General features: G+C 37.5%; 1 protein-coding gene across 1 annotated transcript in view; it reads right to left on the minus strand.

Moving 5' to 3' along the window:
- The window catches only part of LOC5577077 (protein vein), a 245040-nt gene extending 224144 nt beyond the window's left edge, over nucleotides 1–20896 (minus strand). Inside the window, exon 1 of the mRNA XM_021842230.1 lies at nucleotides 19089–20896. The gene's annotated coding sequence lies outside the window, so the exon portion shown is untranslated. The remainder of the gene's footprint in view (nucleotides 1–19088) is intronic.
- Between the last annotated feature and the right edge of the window lie 603 nt (nucleotides 20897–21499).

The raw sequence follows: 21499 nt of genomic DNA on the forward strand, positions 1-21499 counted from the left end.
GTATATAGGGGCAATAACGGCGCCGGCCTTGCGGTCAAGTGGGATTGGGGGAAGGAATGTTAGTGAGTAACCTTTGCTATTTCGACATCATAATACCTCTGCATTTCCACAAAAGTTACTGGGAGGGATGTTTGACAATGGGGAGGATCGTTGGGTCACAGGATTCAAAAGGATAAGCGATTAGACTATGATAAATAATTATTTGTGAGATATAAACATCCTTATATGTAAATATTATATTTTCTATTGATATGAAAAATTTCCAAGTAAAAGAAAATAATATCGACACTTGAAGTGACGAACCATTCCAAGTTTGTTGAACAAATAGCTAAACACTAAAATAAAATGAACCTTCTGCAAGCCTACACTAATTGTGTCGAACCATTCAAAGTTTTTTTTTTTATTACAAAAATAAAAGTAAAACAAATAAAATAATTTATGAATCAGAGTTTATTCCGATACTCACAGTGACGAACCTTTCATAGTTTGTTGAAAAATCATATAAACGTTCCATCGTTGTAACGATTCAATGTACGGGTAAATATTTTACAGATCTGAAATAATACCATGAAACGAGCTCACAAATTGATCCTTTATCCTTGACTGAGCTGCAACAATCCACTTTTAGCTTCATTTAACGCATACAGACTAACTGGGACAGAAATCATTGTGGAGTCGCAAGAAAAATATCACTTTTGCTTTTCATGCAATAAACTGATGACACAAAACAAAAACGCGAATCAACAAAAGTTGGCTTTCAATAGACATAATAACATAGACAGGTACAACCAATCATCAGCGGATTATTTTCTTCTAAAGATCGTTTCAAGAGTCACTTCATGGATTCGTTCAATATTAGCTTAGATTTGAAAATTATAGTTCCTATGAAAAAATCTGAAATACCTACAATATTACTTATAAAGATTCTTACAAAAATATATCTAGTAATGCTAAAAAATCCTCATGTAATTTCTTAGTGACTATGATTGAAAACTCATTTATAAGTTCTTTCATAAGATATTGCACAATAATTTCTCCAAGCATTTGTCCATCGATTCCTCCCGGAGAAATAGAAACAATTGTTCACCCGGGAGTTTCTTCAAGGATACCATTTAGATGGTCCTTCTTTCTTGAACTCTACCAGGAATTTGGCTAGCGATTTCTCCAAGAGCTCGATCGATTATTCTAACCAAAATTTCTCCATGAACTCGTATAGTAGCCTTCAAGGGTTCTTTTAGACAATAATGGAATTCTTTCAACAGATTTCTTAAACAATCTTGACACGGATTTATTCAGATAGCCCACCAAAATTTCCCTTAAATATTCTGCTAGGAATTTCTATTGAAATTTCTTCAATTCTTCCTATAAGATCCATGGAACTTATTCAAAAATTGCTATAGGTATTCCTTCAGGGACTCTTACAGGATTATTCTATTTTATTCAGATTTTGCTGGGTTCCCGTCAGGAATTCTCCAAGAAATATCTTCCGTAATTTGTGTAAAATTCCATCCAAAATTTGTTTTCATAAATTCATTAAACAATCTGCATGCAATTCATTTAGCAATGTCACCAGAATTTGTCTAGCAATTTCTCGTCAGAATTTAATAACTTAAACTAGACGTGCATTGATATTTTTGAAAACAGGAGAGGATTCAGCAACCCTTATTTAAGTAAAAAGCGGTATTTTAGTGCTTGAGACAAAAACGTGTTCCGCAGCGTTTATTCAGTTTTTTAAGTAGAGTAAAATATACTATAAGCTACCTAAAAACTAGAAGGCTGCTAGGAAGAATGAGTCCTTTTTAAGAAAGAAATGCCTGTCAACTGGCCTCATGTGCCCTATCTATAAGGAAGGATATAGGCAGGAGTGCATCATTGTGTAGGGATCACCCTTCTGGATTCGTTGTACAAGATACTTTCACTCATCCTGTGAAACACACTTGTAGTGCTTTTTGTTGTCCAACGAAATTTCTACCTTATGGATGATGCGTTTACGCCGAAAATTACATTTTTACTACAAAATCAATGTATATAAACCATTTGTTTTTGCAAACGAGTTAAATAGTTTATATTTCTTAACACAAGCAAAAATGTTCAAAATTATTTAAAAATTGTTGCAAATTTTGGCATTTATTGTTAAAAAATAATGTTTTTGTGCAGATTTTGTTTAGAAACATTATTAAACCAATTTTTAATTGAGTGTGTAGTATATACATGCATCGAAGTTTTCATAAATTTAATTTTGAAGAAAATGATGGTAAATGCTTCGGAATTGGTTGAAAAATGACAAAGCTATGTATACTTCTCCGAAGATTATTTCTTATAACTTGAAAATTCACCTTTAAATCTTTAATACTTTTGGCTCAAATTTTGAAGTCTCTCTTATTATGTGATTTGAATTCAAGAGAGCACACGAAAATCGTTTGAAAAATAAGCCGCACCCTCGATTATAGCAAATCTGCCTCGGAATGTTCCAGAGATTCTTTTTACAAATACTCCTTCGGAAATTTCTGGAAGGATTACACCTCTTTCAAAATTCCATCTTAAAATTAATTGAAGATTTTCTGCAAATGAGTTTTTAAGTTTTTTTTTGCTAGGGAATACCAACAAGCGTTATTTTAGGGATTTCAACAGTAAAATCTCTCCATAGACTTTGGAAGAGTTGTACTCAGTGAATTCTAATTGGACATTGTGAGTGCTTTGCGGAGACCCAAGCAGTCCGATTCATTTTCGCGCGCTCGGAGTGTTTTTTCGAGGCTTCGTTCGTTTGCTCAGTGCTTTGCGAAGCCTCATGCAGTCCGATTCATTTTCGCGCGCTCGGAGTGTTTCTCGCAGGCTTCGTTCGTTTGCCCAGTGCATTGCGCAGACCCAAGCAGTCCGATTCATTTTCGCGCACTCGGAGTGTATTTCGCTGGCTTCATTCGTTTGCCCAGTGCTTTGCGAAGGCAGTCCGATTCATTTTTCGCGCGCTCGGAGTGTTTTTTTCTCAGTTAGCACTTCATTCGCGCGCCATCGGAATTATTTTGTATTCCTACTTATACGTGTTGACGCTGCGATTGTAACTGTGCAGTCGAGGATGGATTACCAATTGGTGAGCTCGTTTCATGCTTGTAATTACACATTTGTATCGTAACATATTTTTTTTATGAATTTGTTGAACAAACTATGAATAGTTCGTCACTTTAAGTGTTGACATATGCGCTTATTCATGTTTTACAAAATTTCGAGATTCAAACCTTTGAATAGTTCGATGTTTAAGATGTCGACGCATTGATAGATAACTTTTTAAACCGAGGTTAAGTGAATCACATCACTTACCAAGGTGAATCCTGATCATGTAGCTTTGAAGCCCTCCCACTAGCAAAACTCCTTCCCGTGGCAACCATGAAGATGCAGAGGTATACTCGGTCTTTAGTAACAATGGATGTCACACTAACATTCCTTCCCTTCCCCGATGACCGTAAGGACGTGGCAGGCATCGTTATTGACATTACTAATTTCAGAGTCCTCGAAAATGTACATTGCAGATGGTATGCTACTCCCAAGCTATATCTGTTGGTTCCCTGTACAATTTCGATGATTCTTGACAATCACGGAGTAGCAACTACGAATTGTACGGTCATCAATGCTCATGCTCATGCTCAATGAATTCTAATTGGACATTGTACAAGGATTTTTTTCATGGATTCCTTCGAGAATTATTTTAGCGTGAGGTTTTCAAAGGATTTCACGGGAATTTACCAAAGAGAAAAGCTTTGAATTCATACAGTAGTTCTTTGGAGATACCAAAATATTACCTCATGCAATCTGCAGCAAGAGAAGCTTCATTTGTGCATAATTTAACCCGTATAGGCCTGAGTGAAGGTAAAAATTCTAAAACCCTCACCGCTCAGCAAATTCTTAATGGATTTAAATTATTATTTTTTCAGTATACTGGCACACATATACAGTTTCTAGAAGTGGACAAAGGAACGCGGAAATATTTTTGTGGCCGGAGTTATTCCGGTGGATCACTGGGCCAGGTCGGGTGAGAAGGGTACTGTGCGTTTGTGCCCCTGAAAGTAGGCAAACTTCAAGGCACAGATGATTTCCGGAATCGGCTTTAATGTGGCCACTACATGACGGAATTTTAAGAAAATTGCATCAGTGTAAACCATTTGAGAAATGTTTGAATTAGATAACTATGAGTTTTTAATTTGAATGAACCTACAAATAACCATTTACGGGTCCTGAGACGCCTCAAACTTATGATAAAGCGGCCAATTTGTATCTGAACAACTGTGCCAAGCTTATGGGAATGCATTTTAGTGCACAATTATGTTTGATTTCTACTTTTCGAGAGTTGAAACGGTTTAGTATCCAACAAATCTACAGCCGGTTCTTCCGGGCATTACGTCCGAATGGCCACATCCGGTATATTTTAAACGATGCTAAACTCTTCATTTATAATGTTGAATATCAGATCTTAATGATTTATGCAAATTAAAATGATTGTCATTGCAAATAAATAAAGGTAACTTGGCATGTCCCAAAAAATAGCCCTTTTTACCCGACTTGACCCAGTGACCCACCGGAATAAATCCTGCCACATGAATATTTCCGAGTTCCTCTGGCCACTTCTAGAAACAAGATATGTGGGCCAGTGAACTGACAAAAAATTATTTGAATCCGTTAAAAATTCGCAGAGCGGTGAGGGTTTTAGTAATTTTGCTATCACTCAGGTCTATACGGGTTAAATTGTGCATGTGAGGTGCTAGTGAGCTACAAATATTTCAATTTCACGTATCTTGCGATGAAGAACAGCTACGAATTCGGTGTTTTCAGCAAAGTCGTTCGTTATATTATATTGCTGGCTAAACGCTACATAAAAGCCGCTAGTGAGCACTTATTTCTCACGATGCAAAATAGCTTTAAAGCCAATGTTTCCAGCAAAATTGTTCGTTAGGTTCTGGAACATGTTTTATTACGTCGTTCTGCCACTAAGATTTTTTTTATATATATCTGCCGGTGCAGATCAGTGAGAAGGTTAGTGTTTTCGATGAAATTGTTGCATGGGCATTCCTTGCGGTAAATGTCTGATTAGTTAGAATTTTGGCAACTGAGTGGAACTAAAGAGCTGAATATTTCAAAATCTTGTATATTGAAATGATGATAACCTAGTTGTAGGTATTCTCAACAAAATGTTTGTTGTCCCTCAGTTGGGAAATCTATGAATTTTAAGAGACCTTTTAAATCATGTAGCAAATGGGTTTGAAATATTGTATGCTCATTATTGCCAGCTAGTGTCACTATTCCGTACCAATCAGGTATGCTAATCATTGCTCCTAACAAATCCAACAACTTTACTGAAAACATCAGCCAGCTATTTGATCTGCAACCGGAGATATATAAGTTTTAATTTCAGTGCTCACTAACCGGCAAAATATGGAACCAACTAAACATGCAAGTTGTAGCCTTTTAACAACTTTGCTGGAGGTACTAGTTACTAGCATACGTAATTTATGAGTTTGTAATATTTAAAGCTCATCAACGCCTCCTATAAGCAGTTTATTGAGTTAAGCTGACATGCAATGTGTAGCCCTTGATGCAATGATTAGCTTTACTGAACTTATTAGTCTTCTAAATCTTAAGTATCTTGAGATCTATTTAACCTCATAACTAATATAGGGGCCGTATAGAGTAACATTTTCTGAGCTAGCGCCACCATACGGTGAAATGGCCAATAACCACTGCATACTATAGTGGCTCTATTATAAATCTTCACCGAAGATAGTATAGCTTTATATATAACTGTTTCTGAGGTATAAAAGTCCAAAGTCGCAGATTTTTGCTAGTTTCGGACCTTTTTTTTTCACAAAACTTTCTCCCCGCCATGAACCATCCCCCTTTAGTTTTTTTTAATATTTTTCAGCAAATACAATAGATAGAAAGTGAGGAATATATCTAGCATCACCCATAAGGTAGAAATGTCTTTGGACAACAAAAAGCACTACAAGTTTGTTTCACAGGATGAGTGAAAGTATCTTGTACAACGAATCCAGAAGGGTGATCCCTACACAATGATGCACTCCCGCCTATATCCTTCCTCATAGATAGGGCACATGAAGCCAGTTGACAGGCATTTCTTTCTTGAAAAGGTCTCATTCTTCCTAGCAGCCTTGTAGTTTTTTTTAGGTAGCTTATAGTCTATTTTACTCTGCTTCTCAGTACACCGTTCAACAACTGTTTTTATCAGTAAATATCTTTCTCGCTTAAGTTATCCCATTTTGTTCGTGCTATCTTTTTGAACTGCAGTTTTTTTTTCTTTTTTGATACAATGTATTTTCCTCTACATTTTACTTTTCTTATACTTTTGCTACCTTGCATCGCTTTTAGCTTAGAGACGCTCTTACCAACCACACGCTCGACGCTGGTAGGTAACAAAGTTGCATTTTCCTATGTCTTCGTTTTCATAATAAAACAAATTCAACTTGACCTTTCCTACCACGTTGGTTGCAGTCAGAAAACCGTAAATACCAAAAAATGCCCACAAAACGTAGCATAAATGAAAACAAAACTAAACAGAGTTGTATGCTGCGGATCGAGTGTCTCAACTACATGTGCGCAGACAGCCTATTATACCTACTAAGGGAGCAGTCGACAAAACGGCACATAGCGCAGCATCCAACACCGAGGAGCGCGCCCTGACAGCTGACAGAAGGGCGAGATGGAAAATTTCATCTCGCACGCACGCATTTCCTTTTACAACTTGAGAATCTGCCGACGGCGATCGGTCGATGGCACTCACACCGATGTCGCGTCGCGATGCAGACCTATGTCCGCAAGTAAAGGGCGCGTTCATATGCCTACAGGGAACTCACGCGTGCTCAACCGAAACGGTTACGGACAGCGCGGCGCACTACGATAGAGGGGATTCGGGATCTTCCAACTTGACGGAGATCAGACGATATGAGCTGCTACGATCGTCAACTCGTCTGCGTTTTTAGTTGCAGTCGATTACCATAAGTAGGTAAGTTAAACCGATATCGACATTCTACACTATTACAAACAAAATAAATCCGTCATTTTCCGTTTCAAATTAAATATTTTAATTTGACAGAGAAGACTTTCTACTTTATATGCTAAGTCGTCTTAATAAAACAAGCCTTTAATTTTGATTTACAAACAAAAAAGCTCTTGAAATACGTTTTCTGTGTTGAATAAATTTTGCGTGTAATCGAAAATTAATTTTTGCAATTTCTCATCGTAATAGGCTGTTTTTCATCACGTCAATCTGTCATGAAACGGCCTACTTTCCTGCACTGAAGTATGCAGTGCGGGAATAGTCATTAACTGACTGAAACCAGTGCTGTAATGATTCATTACGCAACGCTTCTTCATTACGCAACTGTTTTGAGTTGCGTAATGAATCATAACACAACACTTTTTCAGAAATTGTAAAACAATGGTGAATGCATTCCGATATAATTTCTGATACCCTCAAGTGGTCTTCTACGAAATTACAAAAAATGTTGTACGTAGCTCGTTGCAGAACTCAATTTGTACAGCACTCGTCGTAATTATCCTACTCGGCAAGCCTCGTAGGATAAATTTACGACTCGTGCTGTAAAAATCATCATTCTGCAACGTGTTCCGTAAACTACTATTTTTTACTCGAGCATGTTCATTTGACTGCAACAATCAATTTAATGTCGAACAAACTTTGTCTTCGCTTTGAATTTTGAGTTACAGGCAAGCGGGTCCAAAAAAATAAGTTTTATTTTCCGTAATACAGGTATGTTCCGTTTTTATCAACACGATCGGCAATTTTCAGTTGATAAAAACGTAACCGTGACAAAAACGGAATAATTTTCTTAGACAAAATATTTTTCAAATTTGAAAATAAAATTGCAGTTTTGTCAGGATAATACACATTTGCATCATATAAATGCACAGTATTGATGTTTAGGAGCTGTGACGAGCATTTAAATTGTTTATTCCTATAGGTTCGTAATGAAAGTTGATTGCAGACTCCTATCGATCAATATAATTTTGTAATAAATCATTAATAGTTCTAGTTTTGTTGGTTAGAATTTCAATAAATTTTATATAGAATATTGAAACGATAATCACATAAATGTCCTTTGTATCATAACGTGCATCATATTTGTAAAATTAACAACAAGGAAGTAGGTCAAGTTGATCATTGTTTTTTTTTCAAGAAATATTATACAGGAAACAATTTCTTTTTCCACTGTCCTCATCCTTCCGATTCTTCCTCTTTTTAGAATCATATTCCAACTAAAAAAGAGCCATCTTCTCAGCATAGTGTTCTTATAAACACTTCCGCAGTAATCAACTGAGAGCTTTTTGCCAAAGTACATATTTTTTGCATTTTTGGCCACTCCTGATAGGCGTGTTAAAATGTGGTGGTGTGTTGCAAAAGTTTTGCAAACTGAAATGAATATTCACGGTTTAATGTGCTTTGAATTGCCAAAATGTTATCAGTAAAATGATTGTGGGGATCTTTATTCTAAAGTTACAACTACCAACTTCGACAGGGATGTACTAATCACCAATATAGAACAGCGTCACCATCGCCTTTCAGCTTTACGTTAGAACACGAAGTGACAGGCAATAAATTAACCAAAAGTTCAAGTTTTTGGTCAAGTTAACATAATATTAAATACTAAAAAAATTTCGCTCGCGTTCTGCTGATTTTGATAATTTAGTTAATTTAGGCCGATTGTGATTCGGAAAGTAAATAGTGGACGAAATATGTTCTTTGTTCGGAAGTGTTTATCGCGGATGAGCGGATGGACTGAAGTTTGGTGCTGACTTCCCTGAAGTTTCCAGTTCCTTGGAGAGTTTGAATTTAGTATTGAAGCTATCGACAGAAGTGACTGAAATAATCAAGAAAGGTTCAGCTGCTGGTGCTGCAGTTTAAACTTCATCAGAAGGCTTCTGAAGCTGCATCAATGCCTTCAGATTGTGGAAGCTACTTTTAAGGAACTTGGTGAGAGATTTCCAATTAAAACTTTATTACTTATATTAATAATTGTTTTGCATATTTGCACATTTATTTTAATTTATAGTTTCAATTTCTGTATAACGGGAAAGGGGCAAAATAAATTTTCAGCTCATTTCAGAGAGCGAGCAAAGGCGCTTAAACCAAGGCTGTAAGGCCAGGACATGAGGGAGAAATGCCTATGTCCCAGCCCAGGAGAACAACAATGGAGTGTGCATTAACTTTCTTAGCAACGCCACTCCCAACGATTTTACCTATAACCCTGAATCGAAACGGTTGGTACGGTTGTCCCCGTTTCTTCCTTTCTGAATTGAAAATGTTTTGGCTATCAGTTTATTCATGCGTGAATAACCTGATCGTCATGATTTTTATCAATTATCTTCAACCCCAAATTCTGCACAGTGGGCCTGGCCATTTTAATATTTGTATCATATCGTTGATATTCTGCAAATATTAATGCTGACAAGAAAATACCTGAATAAATTTAGGTATTTCCAGGATGCTTTTCAATATTGGCTGTGCAAGCGCTTAGATTAGATTAGATTAGTTAACATAATATTAAATACTAGTGGCCCCGTCAAACTTCATTTTGCCATCAGGTAGGCTGCTGAAAAATGGCATGCAATCTCCCATGCAAAACAATAGATTAGTTTTCAGTTTTTACCTGTTATTTCAGAGAATTCTCCAAATCTTTTCCTTCACTCAAACATGTCGGAACACTTGACCAATGCAACAGTCAAATAATCATGTAAGTCTATTAGCCCGTTCTTGAGTCATTTCGTGCCATACATACACCATTTCATTTTTGATTTATGTAGAAGTTCGTCAAAAACACAAAAGTGTATAAACTCTATTACTAGCATCACCAAATTAGACCTTTTTGGTAAGAAACCTTTTTGTAAAGTTTTATGAATAAGCGTATGGCTGTAGGTTTACACACTTAGAATAATTTGCCGAATCTCGGCTTTCGAAAACCGAGATCTGCACAGCCGAGTGCTCGGCAGTCATCTCGGTTTAATATGTCAACTGATTAACTCGGTTTATGTGAGAGGTTTTAGCTGCCGTATTTACTGAAAATCTCGGCATCACACAAACTGAAATCTCAGCAAAAATAGAAAACAATTTTTATTGAGGCTCTTATAGGCACAGGAAGTATTTTTTAATTTAGTAATCTTAAGTACTGGCAACTTTGGGGCTGCTCATGAATCATTTACGGATATGATAATTGATGTGTCTTTGAAATTCGTCTTATTATTCCGTAATTACTTCCTGGCCGAAAAAGCACGTAATACTCGACACTGATCACCCATAATGAGCACTAGAAAAATGGTTAAAGATCACATTGAGCGTACTTACTGAAGATTTTGTGCAATCTAACTTCTTCGGGCTCCATCTTTTCAAGCACTTGGTTTATTTCAGAATCTTTTTCACGATATTTTCACTGCTTTTATCATATACACAAAACCGAACCAAGCTTTTCTGAATGTATATGAAAACAAGATGGCAGATGGTCAAACAAAATTCTGAGAATCTCGATAAACTTGGATGGAAAACCGATATATTAGTATTCAAGAAAACTAAGTTCGGTGAAAGCATTGTTAACGTTGGTGCTCGACATACAATGCTGCCGTGATACGGGTAAAAAGTAGAATTAACCGAGATTTCAGTTTCAGGAGTTGCTGAATTTCGGTTATAAATATTTTTAAGCTGAGTTTTCACCAAAATGTGCGAAAACCGAGTCAATTCAGCAATTTCAAATGCCGAGACCGCGAAAAAAAATTAAGTTTGTTAGACTCCTAATTAACCTTTTAGTCTCCATGTGGGTAAGGGGTTTTGGGATTGTAACGTGCGTAACGTGGGAACGTCCAGTGTCACAAATTGTCAGCTATTTCTGCCCTTTACCCTCTTTCTCGATGCAAACTTATTATATGGAGATTCCAAAATGTTTTATAGATTGCTTAGTTTTGTTGGACCCCTTCCTCTACCCCTTGGACAGGATCTAATCAATGGCTGTTTGCTCTAATTTGTGCAATGCTATCGAGTTGAAAAGATAGAAGATAATGTCCAAAATATGACGAGGTAGACAGTCTTATCAAAAATAAAATAAACTCGATAATGTCTTTTGTCATTGCTCAAGCATTGTTGAGTTCATTTCCAGGTGCATCCCTTATAAGAAAGAACTGAATATATATGGGATCCTCCATGAATCAGGTAAGGGGTTATGGAGAAGAAGGGGGTTTGAGATATCTTATGTGCCATACAAAATATGTTTTTATTTTCATACAAAAAATCATACCATAGGAAGAAGGGGGGTCGAAAAACCGCCAAAATTGTCTTACGTAATTAAAAGGATATCCCCTATGTCTATCAAATTTTCAAAGAAAATAAAAATTAGAGATAGGAGAGGTCTCTGCAACTCTCTTAGGTACGTATTCAACTAATCACAAATTCCAGTTGTTGCTAGGACGTGGCCAGAGCAACTCTCGATTGTTGAAGGATGGGTTAAACTTGTCCATGCTAATGGCAATTGATAAGTGGATAAGAAGGAGTCAAACTTAATTGAATCGTATATGACTTGGCATCTACCATATATCGCAGGTGCTCAACATTAACATAATGTTGAAAATTCAACTCTGAGGCAATTTAAAAGCATTGAAATTGCTTCAAAATAAGTATTTAGCTCACATTATAAACATTTTGAAAATTAAAAAAAAAATAAACGGAATAATTTGTTGACGAAATCGGAACGTGACAAAATCGGAGCGTGACAAAATCGGAACGTGATAAAAACGGAATATACCTGTGTATTGGGTAAATAAATGTTGAGTGTAATCGAAAATTTCAATTTCTGCTCAAACATGTTCACGATACTCAAACAAGCAAATTAATGTCGAAAAAACTACATGTCATTGCTTTAAATTTTGTTATATTATTGAAATCAAAAAAAAAACAAAACTAGGGAATGCCCAAAAATGAACATCAATCTTAAATAGTGTCCGGTTCTGTTGCTGAAAAATAAAAAAAAAATCGCTTAGAAAACGACAGACATATGTCTGGTCAGAGTTGCCCTTCCAACTTTTTTTGGACCCTTGGTAGTTGGCGTAAGCTTTCATCCCTTTGGTAGGAGAAGAGATAACATCCACGTCATCCGCGAAGCAAACAAACTGACCGGATCGCGTGAATATCCCACCACGACTGTTATACCCGACTCTTTACATGGCACTTTCTTGTGCGATATTGAACAGCAGGCACGAAAGTCTATCACGCACTCCCCAACAAGACTTCACTGAACAGGATTGTTTGCACGAGATTTTCATGCAGTTTTGCACGCTGTTCATCGTTGTGCTAAGCAATCTTGTGAGCTTCGCTGGAAATCTGTTTTGTTGATAAACGTTAGGTTTTAAAGCACATCGTTCTGTTGTTTCTTGAACTCGTGACCTCAATTTTCCTACAGCCAAATATTTTAAATTGTCACATATGACGCAAAGTCTTAGACCTCATACGAATTCAGTGGGAAGTCTAGTGGTGTGTGAATGCTTAGCCAAAGTACGCATTTCGTAGTCACATAAATGAAACGCAAGTCGGAATCGGTAGAATGACTGTGTTACATAAAACAGGGGTCCTGGTGCCAAAGCGAAGGACATCCCAAAACGTGCGCCCGGATAATGATGTGTTTAGGAGATAATTTGTTTTCGTTACAGCTTGACAAACTGCTTCCATGCGTCTGCGTTGTCAATTTAAGAAGCGTTCACGATGCGTGAAATGTTTAATACTTACCTACTCCTCTCAAGTGGCTGCCGTCCGGAACCGTTGCCTCTGACATGACTCGGCACGATTTTCTCGCCCTTGCCACACGGGAGAAATTTGGAACCTGCCGTGGATATATTTCATCGGAAAATATTTGCCTACAAACCGAAAAGTTGCTTGCGCGAATCTTGCGTCAACATCTCAGTAGCGGCTCATAAATCCGTTCGAATGCTGATATTCGCTTGGTTCTCTCCGGTTGAACGGAGCAGGACTTTACATTGCCAAAATAACTGCACTGACATTGGTACGGACGACGGCACATTCGAGTGAACGCCTCTGTCGCCAAAAAAATGAAGCCAAAGGCAATTTATTGAAACAAAGTCAAAAAGTGATGAGATAATTTAATTAATTTGTAGCCAACACTCTGATCGACCGCCCGAAGACGACGACTACGAAGACTACGAAGCTGTTCGGTCAGCCAAGCACACCAAAGAAAGTCGCTCGAGCTAGCCATTCTGCCGTCTTATGTCGGGTGTTGAGGATATGGCCTCACATGAATGATGCCACCACGATCGTGCAATGATGATGATGATGATGATGATGATGACTCGCTCCGATGAGGTTTTGACCACCGATAGAACAGAGCAGCACGCGAGCCGAGATCCTCTGCCAACAGTTGCTGCCGGCGGAGGAAAGTGTTCAATCGAGGGCGCGAATAAACGGACGACGGCCCGACTGAGAAAATAATAATGTCACTGCTGTAAGGAGTGCACCACCCTCTCGGCTGTTTTTTTTTTGCTTGATGAAAAAACATGGATTGTAGATGATCTTAATCTTAACAAATGATTAAGATTATGTGAACTCTTCCTGAGATGACTTTGTTAAAATTCTTAATTAGTAACGTTTCGAATAATACTTTCATTTCCTATCCTAAATTGATAAACTAATTAATGTCATTATTAACACTTTGTTGATTACATATCAAATTCTATTTTCCGTAGCAAAACTATTAACTTGAATGCATGGATTCATGATAATGCATTAATTGTCAGTTTGTCTTATGTATTTGTTTGAACAATTTGGTGTATGTTTTAAATTAAAAAAAAGTTTGAAAAATAAATCTCATGCCTTCATTACCATCCTTACAATAGAAATAGTGACCAGTGAAATTTTTCGTGCAATTGGCTGATAGAGGATAGCTAGAAGATTCTGTCGGATTTTTGTCTGGTTTTAAAATTGGTATAACCTTGACATTTTTCCATTTGTCAGGTAAATATGCCAACTGAAAACATTTGTTAAATATATCAACCAAAAATTAAAAGCTACTCTCTGAAAGTTTCTTGATAAGGATGTAGAATATCATCACCAGGGGCTTTTAAATTTTTTAATTTTTTTAAATAAAAGTTCCCACTTCTTTCAAATCAGTCTCCCAGTTTTTTTTTTTTTTTGAAAACGTTCTCTTGATTGAGAATGCTTTCGAAGTCCTGCGTAAGTTGATTTTTAATGGATTCCAGTCGGCTCGAAAATTATTGAAAGTTACCCAAGCAGCACAAATTGTTACAAGTAAGTAACAGCAACGACTACTTAACATATTCAATAGTTAAAATAGGAAACATTGTAACATGGAAACATACTGCTATGTTACCGAAAAAGCTCAAAAAGTCGCGCCTTATGTAGATTGTTGGTCGTTACATAAGAAGTTTACTGACGACGGATATGCAATTTGTTGATTACGCATGGGTTTTCCTGCAACAAATAATAGGAACAACGTTGAACTTATTGTTTCATTCTGACAGTTTTGAAACCGAACAACCATTTTAGAATTGAATGTCAACAAATATTATGCCTATTATCTTGCAACGCGTAATTATTCACAAGTACATATTAAATTTAACATGCAGATTTAAATTTGTGGTGAAATCAATCATTTTACTTGCTCAAAATTGACGCGCTCATGAAATATCTTATAATTTTAAATTGAATAATACATGATACGTGGATTGCTTAGATAATATGCCATTGTAAATGCCACAAAAAATGGAAATTTACACTGTTACTCAAATCAGTAGTGTTTCTCATTTGTATTTCATTGTTTGTGATTCCAAAATCACGTTTTTTTCTTGTTGGATTTTCTTGATTGCCTATCATAAACCCCCATTTAATTTCATCTGGCTGCATTTACACTTCCGAATAACTGTTTGAAGACAGCCAATCTAAAATAATGACAACTATTAAAAAGTTGTTAGAAAGGCTGCATATTGTGAATCCAACAACTTTAATTCATCACTGGAAAAATACCTATGAAAACAATAACTTGTCATAAACTAGTCAAGTTCTTATAACAAAATTCACGATACGTATGAACTTTTTTGGTCTGTACTGTTGACCACTGTCAGCAAGATACTCGTTTGTTGCACATCAGTTACCCAGAAATTTTATGTTATTTTGAAACTGATGTGTAACTATACTGAAACTGCCATTAAATTACACTGCTGTCAATAGGGGAAGGGGTGTTAAAATGAACACTTTAAGGATATCGTCTTACCTCTAATGGGAAAATGATGCATTTGCGATAAATCACTAAATAATGTGCTAAAATCCCTGGAATCTTACAAAGGTATGAAAATCAAATGCTCCATCCAAGAAAGCGCATGGTTTGTGACGTGCTCAAATAGCTCGAAAGAAGGCAAAATCAAGCGTGTGCTAGAAAAAGGGCGCCAGTCCAATGATCGATTTCTCTTCATCGATCCTCTCTTCTGTGAATAAAGGTGACAAGATGCGGTTTTGTTAGCAATTTTTCACTTCAAGGGGAGGAGGGGGTCAAAATTTACAAGTTTAGCGTAAGAAATGGACGCTGGCTTAGAAGCAAGACGGTTAGTGGTGCAGTAAACGTACGCACTCGATCATGCTTGCACATATAATGCAGGCGTTTGTGATGTTATTGTTATATAATGCTGATGCGAAAAATGTACATTTGTAAGGTTCCAATCTGTGCGTTACATCCGCGTGGCATTCCGTTTGGTAGAGTTTGAATTCAACAGCAGTTTTGGTGTTATAAAATAGGGGGTGGGGGTTTAGCCCCCACGAGTTGATTAAAGTTTAGCTCCTTCGATAAGTTTTTCAAGGACAAATTTAACACATTTTTGCACGTAATACAAACTATGACAGTGCACAAATGGATCTATAATAATTTTTATCAACGAAGACAACAACTGATCTGCTGTCGACTAAAAGCCATTGAGCTTAACAATATATAATCATTTACGGGATTAACTAGAGGACCCAAACATTTTAACGTTCAAGGATCCGTCATCGTCATCATCGAAACTTCAACAGCAATTTTTCTGTTCAAAACTGGAATTTACTCGTCGAAAATGTGTTCACTGTGTTCCGGTTGGAGAATAAAATACAGTGAACACATTTTCATGAAAATATTAATGATTTTGAACGAAAAACCTGAAAATTACCATGTTGATGACGGATCCTGCCCCCGTAAACGAAATCTCGTCATCCTGTGGGGCTCAACGTTTGACGTTCCCCACAAAAGTAGTAGAGAGAACATTACAAATGTAACTCAATGTTCTTTGATATTTGTACTCGCGAAATTTTTCCCTAATTTATTAATTTGTTTATTTATTATATATAGTTCTAGCGCACAATATCAAAAATAGAGATGTTTTTTAACGCAGCGACACGAGTTAAGACTAAGATAGATGAGTTTTCACATGTTTTTATCATTATAAAAATCATTGAAATTTGTTTTTCATGCTTAACAAGCTCGGTGTTCATTTCACCACCCTGTTCATTTTTTCACCTTTTCCCCTATGACACCAATCATACAACTTCATGTTGTTACACACAAGTGACTTAGCAATCTATATGTAACCTAGTTTGTTATGTGTTTCTTTGCAACCACAAATTTTATTTCAATGTAACTTATTCATTTTGACAGCCCTAGGCTAAGTTACATGCGAGGCAAAATTCAACACCTATGTAATGTAAACAAAACGTAAGTTACAATGTAATAGCCTAGTAACCAAAATTGGAAACCGTCAACAAGACATGCTACAAATAATCTTAAATGCAACTGCAATGTAATTTGTTTTATTTTTCTAAAATATTGCATTTGTTACCAGTGCTACTTGGGAATTATTGAAATGTAACAGGGACATAATCAGAATCAAAATCAGCATGAGTAATCAGTTGGCTACAAAGATGACTAGAGTCGGTTAAGACCAAGTCAATCGTAGATGGATTTCTAGAAGAGGAAAAACATGTAGGGCTATCAGGGTATTGAATTGAGAAATATCCTGAAGAGCACTCATCAAATAAAATTCTGCCGTTGGAATTACTTTGAGAATTATTCCATGACCGATGTTTGGTATTAAAATCATCAATAATAAAATTTTTTGACTTATTGCGAGTCAATTTTCGCAAGTCAGTTTGGAAATTAACTTGCTGTCCAGAGCATTGAAAAGGCAAATATGCAGCTATGAAAGTATATTTACCAAGCTGTGTTTCAACAGAAACACCTAAAGTTTCAGAAACTTTAGTTTCAAATGGCGAAAACAGTTGATGTTTTATAGGCCTATGAATGATAATTGCAACTCCCCCACATGCCCCATCAAGTCGATCATTACGATGAACAAAAAAGTTAGGATCTTTTTAAAATCTAATGATTGAACTAATTCTAAGTGTATCATGTACTTACTTCTATGGATTCATTTCCAGTTGATTTCCATAAACCACATGGTCATTTACTGGAGGGGGGGGGGGGGGCGTTGAATTCTAATCCACAAAAATTTTAAAATTTTTGTGTGGACAAATGACCACAAGGGGGGAGGAAGGGTCTGTAAATCCAAAAAAAAAATGACCACGTGGTTACCCGTTATGAGTGAAAGAAATTAAACTAAAACTCTCATCGCTCATATCATATCGATCCAGCTAGAATTTTTGATACAATCAACAGCGTACACAAGGATATCAAGTTAACCTACGAAGAGAAGAGGGATGGTAAACTACCGTTTATGGACCTTCTTGTCACCAGGGAAGAAAGTTCATATTACTTAACTTCGAAATCTATAGTAAGCCTACAAACGCCCAGCGACTTATCCCCTACACTTCGAATCATTCGTTCCAGCATAAGAAGGCAGCGTTTCACCACATGATCCACAGGATGCAGACTCTACTCCTCAGTGAAGACGGAAAGACCAAGGAACTGGAATATATCTACTGGAATATAAGTCGAGTCTAGTACACGACACCGAAGACGGCCTTACAGTTGAGGTTAATATACGCGTGTCTGTCAAAGGATACAAACTCTAGTGGAATTAAATGGTATAGTTTCGGTTTTCGTCTACTTATAGGTTTTCCACAAAACAGCTCGAAGTGTTATTATCACATTAAAATTTGTTTAGTATTCGCTGAGCGGTGAGGGTTTTAGCATTTTCGCTTAACCGTAAGGCCTAAAGGGTTAATGAACAACCCCACTCAATTGCTTGTTTTTGGGTTTCAGAGTGCTCCGCTGTATTCATAGTTGCATTATGAGTTCACCATCAAACACTGTCACTGTTCTCGAACGTTTTTCGCAACGTTTTATTTCGCGTGGACAGCTGAGTTTGAAAGACATTATCTTCCATCAAATGAACCAAAGATGTTGATGAAGGATCAATCAAAGAGCTCTAAGATGCTATCTAATTATTCGATCCGTATCTTGCATTTCTCAGAAGATCAAAAAATGAGATAAAATGCAATGCCTGCCATAAGCTGATTTGGAAAGGTCATAACCATAAGATTATAATTCTTATTGAAAATGAATTGTTTGGTTTACTGAAATGTAGGTTATTCAAAATCTCTCGGCACGTATGGAAAAGGATATTGGGAATGCATGTCCAAAAACTGTTTATCCAAAAGATTTTTTTCAAAAAATAAAAAAAAATCCCCAGAAATTCGGAATGTCTTTTGAACAAAACGGCCAGTTATCAAAATCGAAACAGAATCTAAAAAGAGAAGACTTTTTTAAAGTTTGCGTAAATATAGTGCCTAAATAGCAGAAAGCAAAACAATTGTTGCGATAAAAATATATTATGTATAGAAAAAATGGAGCCGGTAGGGGGGTTGATTAAATAACAAATAGAAATAAAACAAACCTAAAAATATCTTCAAACTATATTTTTTTTAACTGAGTGACTGACAAAGTCAGTTTTATAAAACAAATTTATAGCCTACGTGTAATTAATCAACTATCAAATTGCGTTTAGTAATCTCAATCATGGAAACATAAACTCCATGGGAAATGAATTTATTTCCTATTAATTTAGTCAGTTAATAAACATACCTTCAGTCTATCAGCTAGTTTCGATGAATCATCCATTCGCCGTCGCTCATCAGTCTCCAAAGCATCTGCACAGTTCTACCCTCTGGCGCACCTTCCCAGCAGAGCTGGCAGATTTTCCACACGTTGTCAGAGTTTTTCCCGTGCAGCCTTGCGTTCACCTTTCCAAACTTCGCAACTCTCAATCTTCACACTCTTTCTCTTCTTCTGTTTCTGCTTTTCTACATTATTGGACACGCAATGATTCTAACGACCTCTTCTCCTATGACGACTACGACGACGTCGACTCGACTACGGGATATCCCCACCGTCGTTTTTATCTCGCACACACCCACCACCTCGTGTGAATCTCCTCCGAGTTGATCTAGATTCTAGTAGGGAGCCCAACATGCAACTCTAGAGACTCCGATGAAAACTGTGTGTCTGATCGTTCGCGATATGTGTCTCCGCCCGTCTCGCGTTTCGTTAATGATGACGACGGGCGAAGATCTGATGATCTTCACCTCCACCAACGCTTCCTTTCCTGCCGATTATTCAACTCTTAGAGCAGCGCTTCAGTAAGATTTATAATTTGTGTACTCTTCTTGGCTGGGTGGAAAACTGTTTCGCATTCACTCGCGCTCACTACTGACTCATTTCACGGTTACTTTCCGAGTTGACTTTTCCTTGATTCGACCGCCGCTTCCCTCGACTCCCTCTCTCTCTCTCGTGCACTTCTTGTCTCACCTCAAAAACTGTGTATCGTGCGCTGACTGGCGAGAGAGGTGAACACACTTCTTAGAACACTTTGAAGCCACTTTCTACAAATTGACTAAATTTATTTCGGTGATGTTTGGTACGGTACGGTATTCACTTTTGCACTAACTTGACTCTAGCCCGTCCAATCGGTCACATTTTCACACATCTGGTTAGTGTTTTTCCTCCCCCGTGTTGAACCAAAAACGACAGTAAAACAACTCTGCTCCTCGGCAATAGTGGTTGCACTAGATTCTCGATGATGTGTCGGGACGACGAACGCGCTATTGAGAGCACACTTTTTGTCATTCAAAATTTGAGTACCGTGTCATAAAAACTTATATAATGACGAAATTGGTCGTCGGTTTCCATCGTAACCCTCCCGGTTCTTCTGGGTTTTCTTCGCCTCCTCCTCTAAGTAGGCGGCAGTGTTGTAGAACAATCGGGGTGGAGCACTACAGTCTAAGTAGGCGTTGAGGCACAAAACTTGGTTCACGTTCGTTACACTCCTCGATGGAGATCGTAGAAGGCAGTGACGGACGATCCTCCTCACGAACACTCGCAGCAACCCACTTCTTCGTTCTCTGAACGCACCTTGGCACTCTTCTCAATCTTCCTGGCTCTTCTTAGCACTCTGAGGGATTTTCATTCCCTCAGGGACCTCAGGTGACAAACGATCGACGATCGATCGGTCTTAATTCGACCAAAATTCGACTTCTCGCGCTGGGAAATTCAAACTCGATACGGGGGCTTAAAACGTCTCACACTCTTCGTGGTTCACTATAGACTGAAGGAACAACCAACGAGTATTTCTCGTCAAACTCGCGAAAAGCCGAGTACTTCGAGAATATCTCAGAAAAAATCGAGGAAAATCTCCCGCGTGCATAGAACCGACATTGGCTCTCAAATAATCTCACGCAAATGTGACTTTTCCTTCTTCACCAAACCCGACCAAAGAACTAACTAACTAACCAAAAACTCTCCAATAGAAGCCCCGGGTCGTCGCGGCTAAGGCCGTTGTGGTGGGAAAACTGCCTTTTTCACTTGCGATCACTCTGGCGGACGAGTCTAGACTAACAACGGCGGTTGACGCTACTAACCTCAAGAGTGAACTCGCGCGCGCGACACCCAACCCAAGTATTGACGGCGACGGCGACCGACGTCGGTTTCCATTTCCAATTTGGATGCCCCCTGCCATAGTCGATTTCGCTCGGACGGAGCTTCATCTCGTACGGAGCTCAGCTCAGCTCAGCGGCAGTGTCCTAAGGGTATGCGATATTTTGAATGATTTCATCAATTATTACAAAATACACTCATGAGGTGAAAGTTTACATTTTTAAGTAAATCAATCAAATAGAAAACGGGTTGAGTCGGCCTTTGTAAATTCAAATATTTGTATTTAATAAGCGTCAAATAAAATGCAGTGAATGATGTACATATTACAAACCTCACACAACAGACGCTCTATGCAAGGAAGATTTTTTGGTGAGATGCTTATACAGTAGCCTCTCCACATCTCGATATCGAAGGGACCATGAAGATAGGGAGAGATCGAGACAAAGAACATTAATTTGATGAACACTAGATTGAAAATCACTCCGTTACTAGGAAAATAATAAACAAACAAACTTCGTAGCGAGTTTCCAAATTGTTGTGAATCACTTAAATCTGGTCTAGTA

Source organism: Aedes aegypti, chromosome 2 (assembly GCF_002204515.2).
Source record: "Aedes aegypti strain LVP_AGWG chromosome 2, AaegL5.0 Primary Assembly, whole genome shotgun sequence".
In the NCBI taxonomy this organism is placed as follows: Eukaryota; Metazoa; Arthropoda; class Insecta; order Diptera; family Culicidae; genus Aedes; species Aedes aegypti.